This window comes from Urocampus carinirostris, chromosome 4 (assembly GCF_059441175.1).
Source record: "Urocampus carinirostris isolate Australia breed hairy pipefish chromosome 4, RoL_Ucar_1.0, whole genome shotgun sequence".
Taxonomy (NCBI): domain Eukaryota; kingdom Metazoa; phylum Chordata; class Actinopteri; order Syngnathiformes; family Syngnathidae; genus Urocampus; species Urocampus carinirostris.
The window spans coordinates 43,740,048-43,757,037 of record NC_142352.1 but is presented as its reverse complement, the minus strand read 5'-3'; the positions used below and the strand labels follow the sequence as shown (position 1 = coordinate 43,757,037).

At 41.2% G+C, this 16,990-nt stretch overlaps 2 long non-coding RNA genes across 2 annotated transcripts; one reads left to right on the top strand and one right to left on the bottom strand.

The window, feature by feature from the left end:
- Positions 1–2,140: 2,140 nt before the first annotated feature.
- On the top strand, positions 2,141–3,620 carry LOC148367655 (uncharacterized). The gene is made up of 2 exons (XR_015850356.1): positions 2,141–2,391; positions 3,156–3,620. It is a non-coding gene; the product is annotated as an uncharacterized LOC148367655 (long non-coding RNA).
- An 83-nt stretch (positions 3,621–3,703) lies between these two features.
- LOC148367654 (uncharacterized) lies at positions 3,704–4,879 on the bottom strand. Its single transcript, XR_015850355.1, has 2 exons — positions 4,493–4,879; positions 3,704–4,078 (listed from the first exon to the last, which is right to left on the bottom strand). It is a non-coding gene; the product is annotated as an uncharacterized LOC148367654 (long non-coding RNA).
- Positions 4,880–16,990: the final 12,111 nt, after the last annotated feature.

Here is a 16,990-nt window from a genome sequence, read left to right as displayed (position 1 = left end):
AGGATCCAGGACATGCCGGGGGGACAGCACACACATAGCCACACACTACCTTCTTCATCCTGACTCACATACACCAACTAACTAATTGGCCCAACACAGTGAAGAACAACGACAACACACACTTATTAAGGCAGGTTTGCGTACAATGACCAAGCACACAGACCTCTCGGAACCAAGATAACAAAACATGCAGTGAGGAAGCACTGGAAAAAGAAAAAAAAAACATGTATTGGACGGTTCTTCTCCCCAACTCGCTATTATGCAAACAGCAATATAGGTCAGGCCTGTCGGACTGAGGCTGTCGTCAGCCTGTGAATCAGTGTTTGCCTGAGGACCCGGCCCCATAGATTTCCATTACCACCCTCAATGAGTCTATACAGCAGAGCCCCCAACCCCTTATACCGTCACCACCGCCACCCTTCATCTACACATTATTGCAGCCACCCACACCATTAGTGGGAAGAAGTATTAGTTGTTGAGTGCCTGTGGCGGGAACAACACTATATAGGCCACTGTTTATGTCAAAGGAAGAACTTTCACTCATTCTACAGAATCGAGAATGTTAAACCCAAAGGGTAAACGTAGAAACATAGTTTAAAACAAAAAATGTGTTTTGTTGGTTTACGTTTTGGGGACAAATGAAACTGAAATGTACAACTTCATAATAATATTTAATTTTTTGGGTTAATCTGAAAGGATTATTTCATGCCAGGGGCGATTTTAGGTTTAGAACTTTAGTGACTGGCTGGTTATTATCATGTATTTTTTTCATTTCACTTAAAGCAGGCGTGTCCAAACTTTTCAGAAAGCGGGTCGAATTTTGTAAAGCTGAAAATGTGTGAGGGCCAACTATTCAGCCTCGCATTCTTTCAACAGTCTTGAAAAAATTCACCTTTGTGAAGGTTTGCAGTGCTTGGCAATTAGCGTTGCGACTTCATAGCTCGCCTTTGTCGCATTTTCATTTGACTCATAGGCTCTAGTAAAAAAGCGCTCATGTGCCATTAAAAGAGCTACCAGATGCTTCACCTTTTCAATGTCAGTTTCCAGTTAGATTATAGTAGTCAACATGTTTTGTCTAGCATTGCCTCTTGATATTACATTCTTTGAAAACAGGTACAGTCTATTGGCAAATAAGGGAGATGCAGTTACTCCACTTTCGACTTGGCGAAAAAGCGGTGCCCCTGACAGTCAGCATCCTTTTTCTTTTTTTACAGTCGCCATGTCGTAAATTGGGTTTGCTAAACTTCTCGCAAAAAGCCAAGGGCAAGGTGGCCAAATACCTTCTGCCATCATTTGGCGAAATGGTGATTTTCTTATTTAATTTTTTGTACAGATGCATTTTATAGTGCCATCAACATATCAATTCAATGACGGAAGCCTCGGGACAGTAAAAATTTGATCACCTGCCGTGACCAGCCCCCGGGCTGGACTTTGGACACGGCTGACTTATAGTGATTTAAGATCATTCAACACTGTTCGGGATTGTCACTTCCCATTTGTGAAAATCATAATACACTTCAAACTGATCCACTGGGTAGCGCTTACAACCATTGTACAAATATGTGTAATGTAAGATCAAACATTCGGTTGTATCCGGCAACTATGTTTGACCCTCACAACCCCCCCCCCCCCCCCCCCCCCCCCCGGAGGACAACAAAGTCAGTTAGTTCTTTGTTCCTTTGTGTCTTTGTTTCCTTATCCTCACCGTAAATGTGGAACTGGAGTCGTCCAATTTCGTCTTCACAGCAAGTCCCATGTTGTAACAATGACAATAAAGGCATATTCTGTTCTATTCTATTCTATTCTAAATATAATAGGGGGTTTTGTGTATTTTTTTCTTTATAGTCACTGTGGGTAATAGACTCACCTGAACAAGGTGATTTTTTACTATTAAAAAAATATGAATGTCCATGCTGGTGCTGCGAGGATGACCACACACATAGCTTACACATATGCAACAATTAAGCTTGGCTGATCATCGTTGCATTCGATTCATCTATACATCCATCCATGGTCTTCCGCTTATCCAGGGTCGGGTCGCGGGGGCAGCAGCCTTAACAGGGAAGCCCAGACGTCCCTATCCCCAGCCAATTCCTCCTGCTCATCCGACAGGATCCCGAGGCGTTCCTAGGCCAGCCTAGAGACATAGGCTGAGTCCCATTCTTCGCACTTTCACTCGCTATGTGCCCTAGTCACTCGGTTTGCGCGTTCACGTGAAAATGGGGTGTGTCCCGATACTCTCAAGACCGAGGCAGAAGTGCCCTCAAACCATGTCGTAGCCACTTCAAGACCGAGGGGGCTCTCGACCTCACTTGGCGGCGAAGTGACTACCCAGAAGGCTTTGCGAATTCTCAATATCAACAAACATGCCCGGAAAGGAACCGCACAAATGTAAGTAGTTTTCCACAACCACGCATGTATTTGCAACAAAATGTATTGAGATATCTTAGTTAGACGTAAATGCAATAGAAAATCGTATTTTCGCGTTAAAACACGAACATTGCAAAATCGCTACTTTACGAAGTGCACTAATCTACCAAGGGAGCTGGCAAAAAAAAATCTTCACGCTGCAAACTTTAAAGTAGGATAACTGGGCAGAAAATCACGGTTCAGCCCATCCCTGTTTTTATCTTAAACGAGTCGTCCTTTTACATCTACTGTACATGGCCAGTCGCTAAAGGAGCATAGTCAGAATACCGTTCTGGACATAAGCGCTTGTTTACTGCACACAATTTCGGGTGTCGTGTTTTATTTACAATATGATTCTTTCATGTGAGATCAGAATGCATTAGTTTTCATCATGCATTATGAGTAATGTCTCCGAATTTCACGTGGAAATACAGTTGAAACAAACTACTATCACATAGTCCACTGCCTTCTCTGTAAACACATATTAAGTAAACTAATTACCTTCTCAAAATGTTGTCCAAATGTGGAGACAATTCTAAAGCATATGTGATGCTGGCCAATAGAAGGCTCATACAGCCATAAGAATAACATGTCAATTTTGTGTATCTATTCACTATCAAATAATTATCCAGAACACATCCTATAATTTCCTGTCTCACATCAACTTGCTGAGCATCCTATACTCAGTTGTTTTTGTACAATACATCAGCATTAAGTAATTCTTGTTTTTTCCACCCAACCTAAAGGCCACTGTAGAACGTCCCGTGGAAGAGCTGGTCACCATCACAGCTACCACGCCATCCACACCACCGGGCACGTCGTTGGCACCTTCTAATCCGGCGCCAAACCCCAAATCACCCAGAAAAAAAAGGAAGCACGATACACTCCTTGACTTTTTGAAAGCGGAGTCTGCCGGAGTGAGGAAAAGGCTCGAAGAAACTGTGGCCAAAACTGAGCGGTTCCCGTCCTTTTTGGGAAGCTCGTGGACAAATTTCCAGAACAGTGACATCTCTGCAATGTTTCCCTTTGTTTTATAAAAGGATAATATTGTTTTTTTTATTAAGAACTCAATGAAGTTCCAGTTTGTGTTTTCCAGCTTCATGGAAGTATTGGTATATTTTTGTTAAAATTTGTGACACATTATTTACTATTATGTATTTTGGCCCAATGTGAGTTTGTTTTTCTGAAAGTAAACTATTATTTAAGCTGGAGTGATTTGTAGTTGTTTTCTGTCCAACAGTCACATAGTTCACACACAGTATCTCACATCATTATGAAATAAACCACCAAGGTGTTACTCAAAATGAAGATGTTTATTGAATAGTAATGCAGAAAAGCACATAATGCAAATGTGGGTCTGACTTAAAGAGCCTAAATATGGCTTTTGGGCAATTTATTCCATATTAACTGTGGACAATTCTTTGTACGGTGGACCTGGGAACCCTGAAGACCCGTGACACCACACGGTAGGACAGAGCGTGGGCCAGCCAGTACACGTAGATCAGGACCTCCAGCCACGGCCCTGTTCCCTCTTTAGCAGCTCATGCAGGGCCCACATAACCTTCTTGCTCAACCTTAAGTCCTGAATGAGTTCTGACTCCACATCCAACCATAAGCACAGGATGGGAACATTCCTGTCCAACCTGTCCACGCTTATGGGACAGCCACTCTGGAACACAATAGATAACAATTTAGACATAAAAGTGGGCATAGAAAAGAAAAAGACCGCTTTAACTGTGATGTAAGCATCATGAAAAAATGTTGAAATGACCTTTTTTATATCCAATGACAACTCTTTTGAATTAAATTCCTTATGAACTAAGGTTTTTGGGTCGTACAGGGAAGTTTGGTGACGATATTATGTCAGCTTAAGGGTCAGGTGGACTGTTCTTGTGTTTGTTTACTTTTCGTCATGTCACACATTCAAAACCCCTACTATATGTCATAAAATGGCATTAAGATACTAATAAGTAGATTGCCATTTATGTCTACACAAACATAGGGTATTATGTGAACGTGCATTGTATGTTAACTCTTACTGTATTTGACCGAACGGGTCATTTTTTTTAATGAGTGTACGTACCTTGTAAAGATGAATCAGCACTACATAGCGCCAAAGCTGTCTTCAGTATAGCACATTTCTCCTCCGTTGATTGGAGACACGGAAAAGATGATGAGCTTTCAGGCAATCGGTAATAACACAGCTGTAGCGGGCATTTTTAACGTTGCACGAACTCTCCAACTGACACACTACGTTGAGACTCGAGTTGTTTACATGTGACGTAGGCCTATACGTCACTAAGGTCTACAGCCAATTAATATTACCGCCATCTCCTGGACAGGGGTGGAACCTTGCAAGTCTTGTCCAAACCTTTTCCACTTTGCACTCCACTCGATGAGGGCACTCCTCTATCGAGGGACCTCACTGGAGGGTTCTCGGGGCCGAGTGAGAGAAATGGGATTGGGCCATAGTCTAGCCAGCATGTCCTGGGTCGCCCCCGGGGCCTCCTGCCGGTGGGACATGCCCGGAACACCTCCCGAAGGAGGTGTCCAGGAGGCATCCTTATCAGATGCCCAAGCCACCTCAACTGGCTCTCCTCAATGCGGAGGACCAGTGGCTCTACACAGAGTGCCTCCCGGATGACTGAGCTTCTCACCTTATCTCTAAGTGAGAGCCCAGACACCCTGCGGAGGGAACTCATTTCAGCCACTTGTATCAGGGATCGTGTTCTTTCGGTCATAACCCACAGTTCATGACCATAGGTGAAGGTAGGAATGTAGATCGACCGGTAGATCGAGAGCTTTGCCTTTCGGCTCAGCTCCCTCTTCACCACGACGGACCAGTACAGGGTCCGAATGATGGCAGACGCTGCACCGACCCGTCTGTCGATCTCTCGCATTCGATTCAATGCAGCTAAAATGAGGTCCAATATCTGTTGATAATAGCGAAGTCACGGTATTGGGTGGTAAAATAGTTGTTTGACATAACCACTGTATAACATACTCCCACCGTAATACACCGAGGCCTCCACAGACTTCCGCAGGGGACACTAGACAAGCCAAAGAGCAGGAAGGGGATGAGAGCTGTGCTAGGAATCAAATGGACTGAACCATTTCAAGGCATTTGCTTTATTCACATTTTTGTTTTGATATACTGAAAGTTTTTTTTTTTCATCATATTTAATCCTTCCCTGTCGGTATTTGAGTGTTTGAGTGTTTGAGTTTTTAAAATGCTATCATTTTGGGGGTGTTTGGGCACCCAAAAACGGGCCCATTCTTCATCCATACAGATGACCGTATGACGAGTCATTCAACTGCAAAATGTCAGGTTAGAAAACCCTATTAATGTAAGTAAGTTAGTATAGTTTTAAAGTAAATTTGTGTGGTAAATGACCCACGTGACAACACCTTGACGGACGGTACTAAACTATAGTATACAGTGAACTTGGCCAGTAACCTGTAGACAACAACAACAAAAACAGCTATACTACTCAACACCATTGGCAATGACTAGTCAAAGGAATATTGTGCCGCTGTCAGATGAGGTGGCTCACCTTGTTGGAAAGCAAAGAGAACGCTATTTAGACAAACTGAGGATAACATTAGCAAGGCTAGATACCGAGCCATATAGTCCTACCGACATATACACACATTTAAACAAATTGTCAAGTCTGCCTGACCTTAGTCCACACAATCCGTACCACTACATTGTTTCTTCTTACACCAGTGCTGGAACGCATTGCTGTGCTTCGTTTTGTCAACAAATGCTCTGGCGTGAATTATCCCCCTCGTGCAAACATTTCTAAAATGATGTTGTATCTAAATTTATGGGTAATGTAATAGAACGGTAACAGCACTAGCTAACTCTTTAAATTGAGTGTCTTTGACGTAATTCGTACCTACTTAACATAAAATTGCCCGTAAATACTTCAAGCGTACCTTGTAAAAAATGTTTGCTGCAAATCCTGGAATACTTGAGGGCTGCCAGAGTAGTGCCTCCGTTTTACTGCAGATAAACATTGCTGAAACCGGGTTTGAAAGCTTGCCCCCCTCACAGGAATAAATCACCATGGTAAAAATTGGTTGTTACATTCTTATGTAATAGTTATTGGTTTTTGTTTCAACTGAACTTCCTATTCAACTGCTGTGCACTCAAGTGCTTGCTACTGTCCGTCATGGTTCTCATTTTGCCAGAGAAGGAATTGTAACGTCTCGTGCAAATATGATGTATGGGTACTTGCTAAGTCCTTCCTCCCTTTGTACAGTAGTTAGAAAGCAAACAAATCACTTAGATTCAGATCATAAAAAAGAGCAGACAGATGACAGCATTTGAAGCCATGAAATCATTTCTTAATTGGAGTGAAGTTGAATCAGTGTTTCTGTTTGGTCTTTACAATATATCTGGGAGTGTGTAGGTCGATCACAAAATATTGACAGAAAGCAGCTCAATAGTCCTCCAATACAATCTGCCTAGTGTGGATCCCTGGGGGTGGATGCGTGTTGCATCAGGAGAGAAGTACTCACCTCAAACTTCAGAAGCTGGAGAGCAGAGTCGGAGAAGGCGTAACTGGTCCAATTGAAGCTGCTCAGTCATCTTCACACACTCTCTAAGAGACCAGAGTGCCTTTTTTCTTTTTCGATACACTTTCTCTCACAAAAGCGAGAAGGATCAGACAACAACTGTGATGTCTTAATTAAGAAAAAAAACAAACACCTATCGAGCTTGATTAAAAGCAGGGAAAGATCAGACGCTTGAGTCAATACAGGGAGTGCAGAATTATTAGGCAAATGAGTATTTTGACCACATCATCCTCTTTATGCATGTTGTCTTACTCCAAGCTGTATAGGCTCGAAAGCCTACTACCAATTAAGCATATCAGGTGATGTGCATCTCTGTAATGAGAAGGGGTGTGGTCTAATGACATCAACACCCTATATCAGGTGTGCATAATTATTAGGCAACTTCCTTTCCTTTGGCAAAATGGGTCAGAAGAGGGACTTGACAGGCTCTGAAAAGTCAAAAATAGTGAGATATCTTGCAGAGGGATGCAGCACTCTTAAAATTGCCAAGCTTCTGAAGCGTGATCATCGAACAATCAAGCGTTACATTCAAAATAGTCAACAGGGTCGCAAGAAGCGTGTAGAAAAACCAAGGCGCAAAATAACTGCCCGTGAACTGAGAAAAGTCAAGCGTACAGCTGCCAAGATGCCACTTGCCACCAGTTTTGCCATATTTCAGAGCTGCAACATCACTGGAGTGCCCAAAAGCACAAGGTGTGCAATACTCAGAGACATGGCCAAGGTAAGAAAGGCTGAAAAACGACCACCACTGAACAAGACACACAAGCTGAAACGTCAAGACTGGGCCAAGAAAAATCTCAAGACGGATTTTTCTAAGGTTTTATGGACTGATGAAATGAGAGTGCGTCTTGATGGGCCAGATGGATGGGCCCGTGGCTGGATAGGTAAAGGGCAGAGAGCTCCAGTTCGCCTCAGACGCCAGCAAGGTGGAGGTGGGGTACTGGTATGGGCTGGTATCATCAAAGATGAGCTTGTGGGGCCTTTTCGGGTTGAGGATGGACTCAAGCTCAACTCCCAGTCCTACTGCCAGTTTCTGGAAGACACCTTCTTCAAGCAGTGGTACAGGAAGAAGTCCGCATCCTTCAAGAAAAACATGATTTTCATGCAGGACAACGCTCCATCACACGCATCCAAGTACTCCACAGCGTGGCTGGCAAGAAAGGGTCTAAAAGAAGAAAAACTAATGACATGGCCTCCTTGTTCACCTGATCTGAACCCCATAGAGAACCTGTGGTCCCTCATCAAATGTGAGATTTACAAGGAGGGAAAACAGTACACCTCTCTGAACAGTGTCTGGGAGGCTGTGGTTGCTGCTGCACGCAATGTTGATCGTGAACAGATCAAAGCACTGACAGAATCCATGGATGGCAGGCTTTTGAGTGTCCTTGCAAAGAAAGGTGGCTATATTGGTCACTGATTTGTTTTTGTTTTGTTTTTGAATGTCAGAAATGTATATTTGTGAATGTTGAGCTGTTATATTGGTTTCCCTGATGAAAATAAATAATTGAAATGGGTATACATTTGTTTTTTGTTAAGTTGCCTAATAATTATGCACAGTAATAGTCACCTGCACACACAGATATCCTCCTAAAATAGCTAAAACTAAAAAAGCCCCACTCCAACTTCCAAAATATTCAGCTTTGATATTAATGAGACTTTTGGGTTCATTAAGAACATGGTTGTTGTTCAATAATAAAATTAATCCTCAAAAATACAACTTGCCTAATAATTCTGCACTCCCTGTAGAAAGAGAAACTCATCAGCTAACGGTAAAAGTTACTTTAAAGACTTTAAAGGGTGAAGAAATCACTAAGGATGTAAACTGATGAGTATATTAAGGCAAATACAGCGGGGAGAGCCGTGCAAGGGTGATTACATTTATGAAAGCTGCATCCACATAATTTAAAGTAAAATATTTTTGGGTACGCAAGTAATTATCAACTCCACCAAAAAGGCAAATCCACCCTGTTTTGCACACTACCAAAGAGGGTGGGTGCAGTAGTCTGTTGAAATTCAGCAGTAACTTTTTTTAAGCCTTTTGAGTCGCGCACCGCGGATACAAAAACAAACAAAGCAGACCGTTGCCAAAGGCGAGTGGCTCTTTACCCATATGCTCTTTTATTTCAAGTCTGCACTTCTGAAGGATTTAGATTCAGTGTCCAACATTTTTCCACCCCAATTGTCCCATTTGGTGTCTCCGCTGCTTAAGTTATTTGGAACAGCTTGCAAGCAGGAGGAAAGAAATATCTGCATTAACATTTGTCTGAGCTTGTATAGCTATGTTCATATGAGTTCTTAATTCATAACCTTTTATTATTTCAGTCAATTATATCTCCTTCACGGCCTTAGTTTTAACTAATGCACTTCAGAATTATAGTGTAATTATCTACTTCTTGATATAATCACCTGACCTCTTACAACCATTCAGTTGTTACTCAGTCTCTACATCTTTCCAAGTGGTGTTTTAAGGATGCAGTTAAAGGAAAGCCCTGAGTTTTATCATTACTTGCCAGATCTGGTCTAATATTGTGCTTTACAAATGTACTCCCCTCCCCCAAAGAATACAAATAAAATGACAATTGATAATTCAATGTTCTCGAAATTAAATGGAATTTTAATGTGTGTGTCCACTGGGTTAAAATTCTACTCAAGTGGCTAACAATTCTTCTTAATTTGGGTATACTTTTTTAAAAATCGTACTCGACATACAAGTTAAAAATATAGAGACCACTCGGTACTTTGCACTTCAGTTTTTGCTGGTTTGCTCCTTTGCAGATTTTTAATTGAATGGCCTTTGTGTGTGCGTGTATTGGGTGGGTGTGACTGTTTGAGTACGCAACTCTAATAGGCTGGTGTACACTGTCAGTTAAACAGCCAGGGTGGGCATGCGCAGTCTACGTCTCCGAATTAAAAACAAGCCAGGAGGGGCCGCTATCTTTTAGCGGCTTGATACATTGAAAGGGAAATTCATCAATTAAATCAGACTCTAAGAAAAATCAGAAGAACACAAAGAAATGCTGTTTTATCAGCAGGTGCTTCATGGGATTATTATCGGGTTTCAGAAGCGATTTGGGCAGCGTCTGTGAGAAGGCAAGAGCGGTGTGGCTGGTCCAGCCTCCTGCTAACGGCTAAGCTAACGACTCCCGGAAGGCTCAGCTGCGGACTGTATTTTGCCAACACCAGGTCTATTAGCCATGGAACGGATGACCTAGATCAACAACTCATGGAAAACCGCTACAAACGGGACGGTTTTATTTTAATCATTGAGGAGATTTGCCTCGATTGGAGGACACTTAATGCTAGCGCACAAATAGCCAACCGCTCTCTTAATTGCATTCTTACAATGAAAAGGAAAAGCCCTCCCATTCCGTTCTACTTTTGTATAATGACAATAAAACCATAAGTCCAAGGGTTCCGATTTCCGCGTGGAGGCCGGGGGCTGATAAATTCCAGACCACACACGGGTGGATGGGGCATAGATGTTAAACTAAGTCGGTGCTCTTCGCTAATACCTGAAGCTGTGTGTGCTTTTGACGAAGGTTCTAAAATTTTGTTTTAATCTTATATAATAACAGTGAAACCATTTATTTAACTGCTATTATGCGTTGTCTGTTATTAATTGTGGATATATAATTGTTTTATGGTTAAAGTTGAATTTTCGCAGGTACCTTTGGTCCCCATAAACCGTAAAAACTGAAGGACCTCTGTATTCCTTGTAATCTTTAAAATGAACAAATGAATATGTCCGACGTTTCTGATGTCAAAAACATGATTTTAATTAGTGACATACCTTCAGACATCCCTAACTGAGCCAATTTTGCTTGTTTAAAGTGTCATGTTTTAATTGTTTCTTATGTATATTTTTATTTTTATTTAATGAGAAAAACGTAGTGTTGTTAAATGTAGGATGTGTCATTTCAGGTGTCCTTAAATAGGTAAAGTTCAATATTTTCTCAATTAGGTATGTGTGAACAATGTCCAGCTAAGTCCTAATGCTTTATTTTCAACTGTGCCTATCTGCTTTTTCAGTGCCTATCTTACCTTTATTATAGTTATTTCATGTTGCCAAGAACATAAATCGGGGAATTATTGATAAAGACTATTGATAAATGCTACTAATTCTTTTTAGTTCAAACAGATATAGGTTTTGATAATGTTTTCTCATTTTTAAGACCTTCAAAAATTGTATTTAAGACCTTTTAATGCCAATTAAGGCCTTATTTCAAGAATAAGGAACGCTCGTCCCTCCAGTTTTTAATTCAATTTATAACTGTCAGTGTAGCATGAAAATGGTGAAAGTAAGAAAAGGGCTGCTTCTAAAGGATTCCAAACCCCCAAAAAGATGAAAAAGTGTCTTCAAGTGTGTCTAAGGAATGCCCACACTTGCACACTTGCATTAAAGAGCTGACAGGCTGCAATGGGTACACATGCCAGGAGATGGCAGCAGAAAGTAACACAGTTTTGAATCTTGTACAGCTCCTTTAAATAATATTTAAAATGTGCCAAATATTCTACTGACCAGGTAAATCTTATTGCCTACTTGGTACCAATTGCACTTTGTTCCCTTCAGTACATACATTTTGTAGCTCCTTCTCTTAACTCCACGTTACCATTCACGCAAGCAGACACACCAAAACTACTTGTGTCAGCATTTATGCTCAACACTGGCACCGTGTTGACATGCAGCAGATGAATATTAAACCTTGAGAAACAAAGATATGCTCGAAGCAAAAAAAAAACCATGAAGATTTGTTTTTTTTTCAGCTGCAAACACACACGCACACTCTCTCACAATCTTGAGCATCACTCCCAGCAGGCACAATCACATTCAGGCAGATAATTCAGTGTCACACGGAGCCTTGTCGCTGACCCTCTGGCCCCCCTCCAGACAGAGGAAGCAGCTGGATGGGGACCCACGGATGCCGGGAACACACTTCCCTTAGGGAACTGGGACCAAGAAGTGTCCCTCTCTGCCTTGGAGAATGACCAGCTGAGCTTCAACAGCTTGCTATGCGACTGTACTCTTATGCGCTGTGTCCAAGAAGAGAAGCGGGCCTATATAGGTTTCCCCCCCCAATTTTTTTTATTAGGCTCAGGACATGTAGTGTTCCTCCCCACAATTATGCACATATGTTGCAAATATACCTAAAATATACTCATTTCCTGTAGAGCTGTGACACAACACCTTAAAAATGGCGAATTCTATTAACACAACATGTGAAGTGACCTCCGAAACAGACAGCAATTGCTTACGGCTTATTTATGCTTTAGGTAGGCGATTGTAGCTATTTACTTGTGAGGTTTTTTTCGCGTGTCGAGGTTGGTATAGTTTTGTCCAGCGAGCTCCCCAGGGCTGCCAAGAGCTTTCCAGTTTTGTTTGCTCTCAGTTGGCGCTCTCTGACTGCCCACTGTGTGTTGTTTGGCCAGGTAGCCTGGGGTTAGTGTTGGTTTTGTGTCTCTTGGTTTATCTCCGGATGGCTTCACGTTTATTGCAGTAACCATTGCAGCTTTCTGTTGTGGTTCTCATCAAAAATATTGTTAAAATGTTAAAAATATAATCATATGTATAAAATGTAGATGTCTGCCCATTTATTTATTAAATGCCTATCGTTGTTGCAATTCCAAAATTGAAATCAAAGTTAAACAAATGGAAGGGCCAAATAGAATATTAAGCCATACGCCAAGGGCCAGAATGACTGAATATTGTAGATTGTAAAATGACGCATATAGTCTAATGAGGTAACCAAACAGCTATCCAATATATTCTAAAAAGATCATGTAAAGCTACATTTTCTGTAGAGTTAGCTATTTTTAGTTGTGTATTTCTCAGACTCCCATGCTATGAAATTAAACTGTTTTTATATTCCTAATATACAAGTAATCATCACACACACACAGTCACGTTTCAAAGATCAGTCTAAGTAATCATCACACACACACACACACACACACACACACACACACACAGTCACGTTTCAAAGATCAGTCTATTTCTACGTTTTCAGTCTAATTTCATTGTAATGTAATATGACACTCATGTGTGACTTCATTTCCTAAACTACGCCTACTTTTTTGCACTACTGGCAGTTCTTTATAGCTAGCCACTCCTTGCACATCTGTTCTCCTCTGCACTATTGTACTACAGTGTTATTGTTACTGTTTATCTGACTTGTTTACCTGACTGCCCATTTTGCACATCTGGTTAGCTGCTCCTCTTGCATTCTTTGCACTACTCATTGCACTAGTTTAAAATACTATACATAGCCATAATTATTTAGTATATTATTAGTACTCAATACTCCAACTCAATACAACATTCTATTTATATCAGTGCATTCAAGGAAACTGTGCGGGTCAGATGTATTGACATTTCGTTCTGTATACACGTGTACCAGAATGACAATAAAGTAGATCTGAATCTGAATCTACTGACCAGATGTTGTCAGTGCGGCCCGGGCAACGTGGCAAGATAGTGACTGGGCCATGCTCGCTTCATTCGCGAAGGAGACCAAAACTCAATAAGTGTTTTTATCTGAATAATTCCGCCAGCAAAGAGTATATCTCTATAAACTCTGACATTTTCTTAATCCTCTGACAGCAATCTTTAATTTTTAACAGGCACAAGAGAAACTATTTTCCTTGACATAAAAAAAACCCATTATGTGAGTATTAAATGGAAGTAACCAGTACCATTATTCCGCCACCATCAGTAGCTTGTATTGTACAGCAGTTTTATATCATTCACAAAACTAAAATAAAGTGCAAGGGATAAGTAACGTACAGTGAAAACAAACACACCATTCCTGGTGATCTCAAATGGCAGAGACATTGTTTTAGAGGGTCATATGCGGCCCACGGGCCTTGACTTGGGCATATGTCATCTAAATAATGGTCAAAACAAAAAGAAATGATGGAGTATTTTTTGAAAATTCTGGAGTTCAATGAATACACAGATACTATGAAACAGATTAGAAAATAATAATCAATTAAAAAAAGGACAATAAGAAATGTACTCATTGAACCTCCATTTTTTTGCACTGCTTCTTCAACACTAAGTGCTTATTAATATTGTATACTTGAATGGCAAATGTTAACATATTTCCAATTGCCTCTGTAGCCTAACAAATATTTCAACAACAGGGCTTTTGTTTAGCCACTCTAAGAAAAAGTAAATATGAAATTAATACTGCACTTCATTCCCAGGATAATATTTAGATGATAGCAGAATATTGTTAAAATGAATTTAAAAAGCAGTTTTACTATAGCAGCTCAAGTCAATAAGGAACATAAATTAAATTCTATGATGATTTCTGCTCACTGGACAATTTGGAGCGGCCAATGAAAGTGAGATGCATGTTTTAAGAATGAGGGAGGAAACCTGAATGCCCGGAGGAAAACCACTCAGGCATGAGGACAATATGCAAACTCAAGTCAAGTCAAGTCATTTTTATTTGTATAGCCCTTAATCACAAATAGTCTCAAAGGGCTTCACAAGTTATTACATATAAGAATTTTAGGTTATTCGTATGCTATAGAGTAGAAGTGAGTTTTAAGCTTAGATTTAAACATTTCCACTGAGATTGCAAATCGGATCTCAGGGAGAAGAGCATTCCACAACACCGGTGCCCGGATGGAGAACGCTCTCGAACCAGCGGAACACTTCTTGGCTCTTGGGATCACCAGGAGACCGGCGCTCTCGGAACGAAGGCTTCGGGCCGGGACATAGGGGGAAATCAGATCTGAAAGATATGAGGGGGAAAGTCCATGTATGATTTTGTATAGTAATAGGAGAACCTTAAAATCGCATCTTAGGCTAACAGGGAGCCAATGCAGGTTAGCCAAAATTGGGGTGATGTGATCGTACTTTTTTGTCCTAGTTAAAAGCCTCGCTGCAGCATTTTGTACCAGCTGAAGACTCTTGAATCTGGTCATCGGAAGACCGGAAAGTAGTGCATTACAGTAATCAAGACGGGAGGTAACAAACGCGTGAATTATGATTTCCGCTTCCGACTGAGAAAGTATAGGACGAATTTTAGCAATGTTACAGAGATGGAAAAAAGCGGTTCTAGTAATTTTCTTCACTTGTGTTTGAAAGGACAGATCGGGGTCAAAAATGACACCTAAATTTTTAAGTGAGTCGCTCTGTGTGATGTGGCAATTGTCGATGTTCACAGCGGTTTTAGAGAATAAGTCACGGGACTTAAATGGACCAATTACTAACATTTCAGTCTTTTCAGAGTTAAGACGCAGGAAATTGAGTGACATCCACTCTTTTATCTCAGTGAGGCAGGCCTCCAAATTTCCACAGTTTAGTGTGGCAGATTCCTCCATCGGGAGATAGAGTTGAGTGTCATCTGCGTAGCAATGGAAACTGATAATATACTTGCGGATAATATCACCTAGTGGAAGCATATAAATGCTGAAGAGAAGCTGGCCAAGCACTGAACCCTGCGGAGCACCACAGGTAACATTAAAGGGCTCAGAAGTCAATTCGCCATATTTAACGCAGTGTGTCCTATCTGAGCGGTAGGATCTGAACCATAAGAGGACGTTTCCTGAGAGACCAATCCATTTTTCCAACCGTTCTAGCAAGATATTATGGTCCACTGTGTCAAATGCAGCACTAAGGTCCAGCAGCAGCAAAAGTGATGATGCGCCAGAGTCCATTGCCCGTAGGAGATCATTGGTTACCTTAATCAGAGCTGTCTCAGTAGAGTGGTTAGCCCTGAATCCTGATTGCATTGATTCAAAGAGATTGTTCTCGGACATGAAATCATTCAGCTGCTGTACCACTACTTTTTCAAGTATTTTAGAAAGAAACGGTAGGTTTGACACAGGTCTATAATTACATAAGTTTTCTGGATCAAGGTTGGGTCGTTTCAGTGTGGGTTTAATGACGGCGGACTTAAAAGCCGCTGGAACTACACCTGAGGAGAGTGATATGTTTAAAATATTTAGAACTGAAGGTGCAAGAACACCAAAGAGACCTTTAATAAGTGAACCTGGAAGCGGGTCGAACTGGCAAGTCGTCGGTTTGGCCGTATTCACCATCAGTTTAAGATTATCGAGTGACAGTTCACTAAAACGGGACAAAATCCCTGGACAGCCACCATGTCGTGCATCTTTAGATTTGAGTGCTTTAGTATGTGTTGAATTAATACTGTCTTTAGCGATTTCTTCCTGTATGCTTTGGATCTTCTTAGTAAAGAAGACCATTATGTCGTGGGCAGAATGAGTGGAGCTATCCGGGATAGTCTGTTGCCTTGTAAGCGATGCTACAGTGTCGAAAAGGACCTTGGGATTGTTCTTTTGTGACGCAATCACCTTCGAAAGATAGGCTGATTTTGCAGAGGCCAGGGCCGCTTTATACTTCAACAAACTATCACACTAGATTTGATGGAAAACTTCAAGCTTGGTAGCGCGCCATTTTCTTTCAGATTTCCTGCATTCTCGTTTAAGGGATCTACTTTCATCATTAAACCAAGGCGTGCGTCTTTTAGGTCGTGATTTAAGCCAGATGGGCGCTACTGAATCCAGGGCACTAGCCAGGGTAGCATTGAATTCATTTATGACCGATCGATAGAGCCTATGTAGGAAGGAAAGGACGCAACTGCTCCTGGAAGAATATCGGAGAGCTCAGAAACTGTGCCCGTGCTTATATTGCGTCCAGTGAATCCTTCAGTATTTTTGGTACTACATTTAGCTAGCACCTCAAATGTAACTAAATAATGATCCGAGATTACTGTAGTACACGATAGCACCGTCATGTTTGAGGTTAAAACTCCTCGAGTCAGAACCAAGTCGAGCGTGTTTCCATCTTGGTGGGTTGGCAAATCAACCAGTTGATTAAAACCAAATGCATCAATTATAGACTTAAACGCAACAGTGAGTGAACTGAGTGGGGAGTTCATATGAATGTTAAAGTCCCCCATAATTATAATTTTGTCTGCATAGGTTACTAGTTCAGACAAAAGTTCAGCAAATTCGTCTAAGAAAGTTG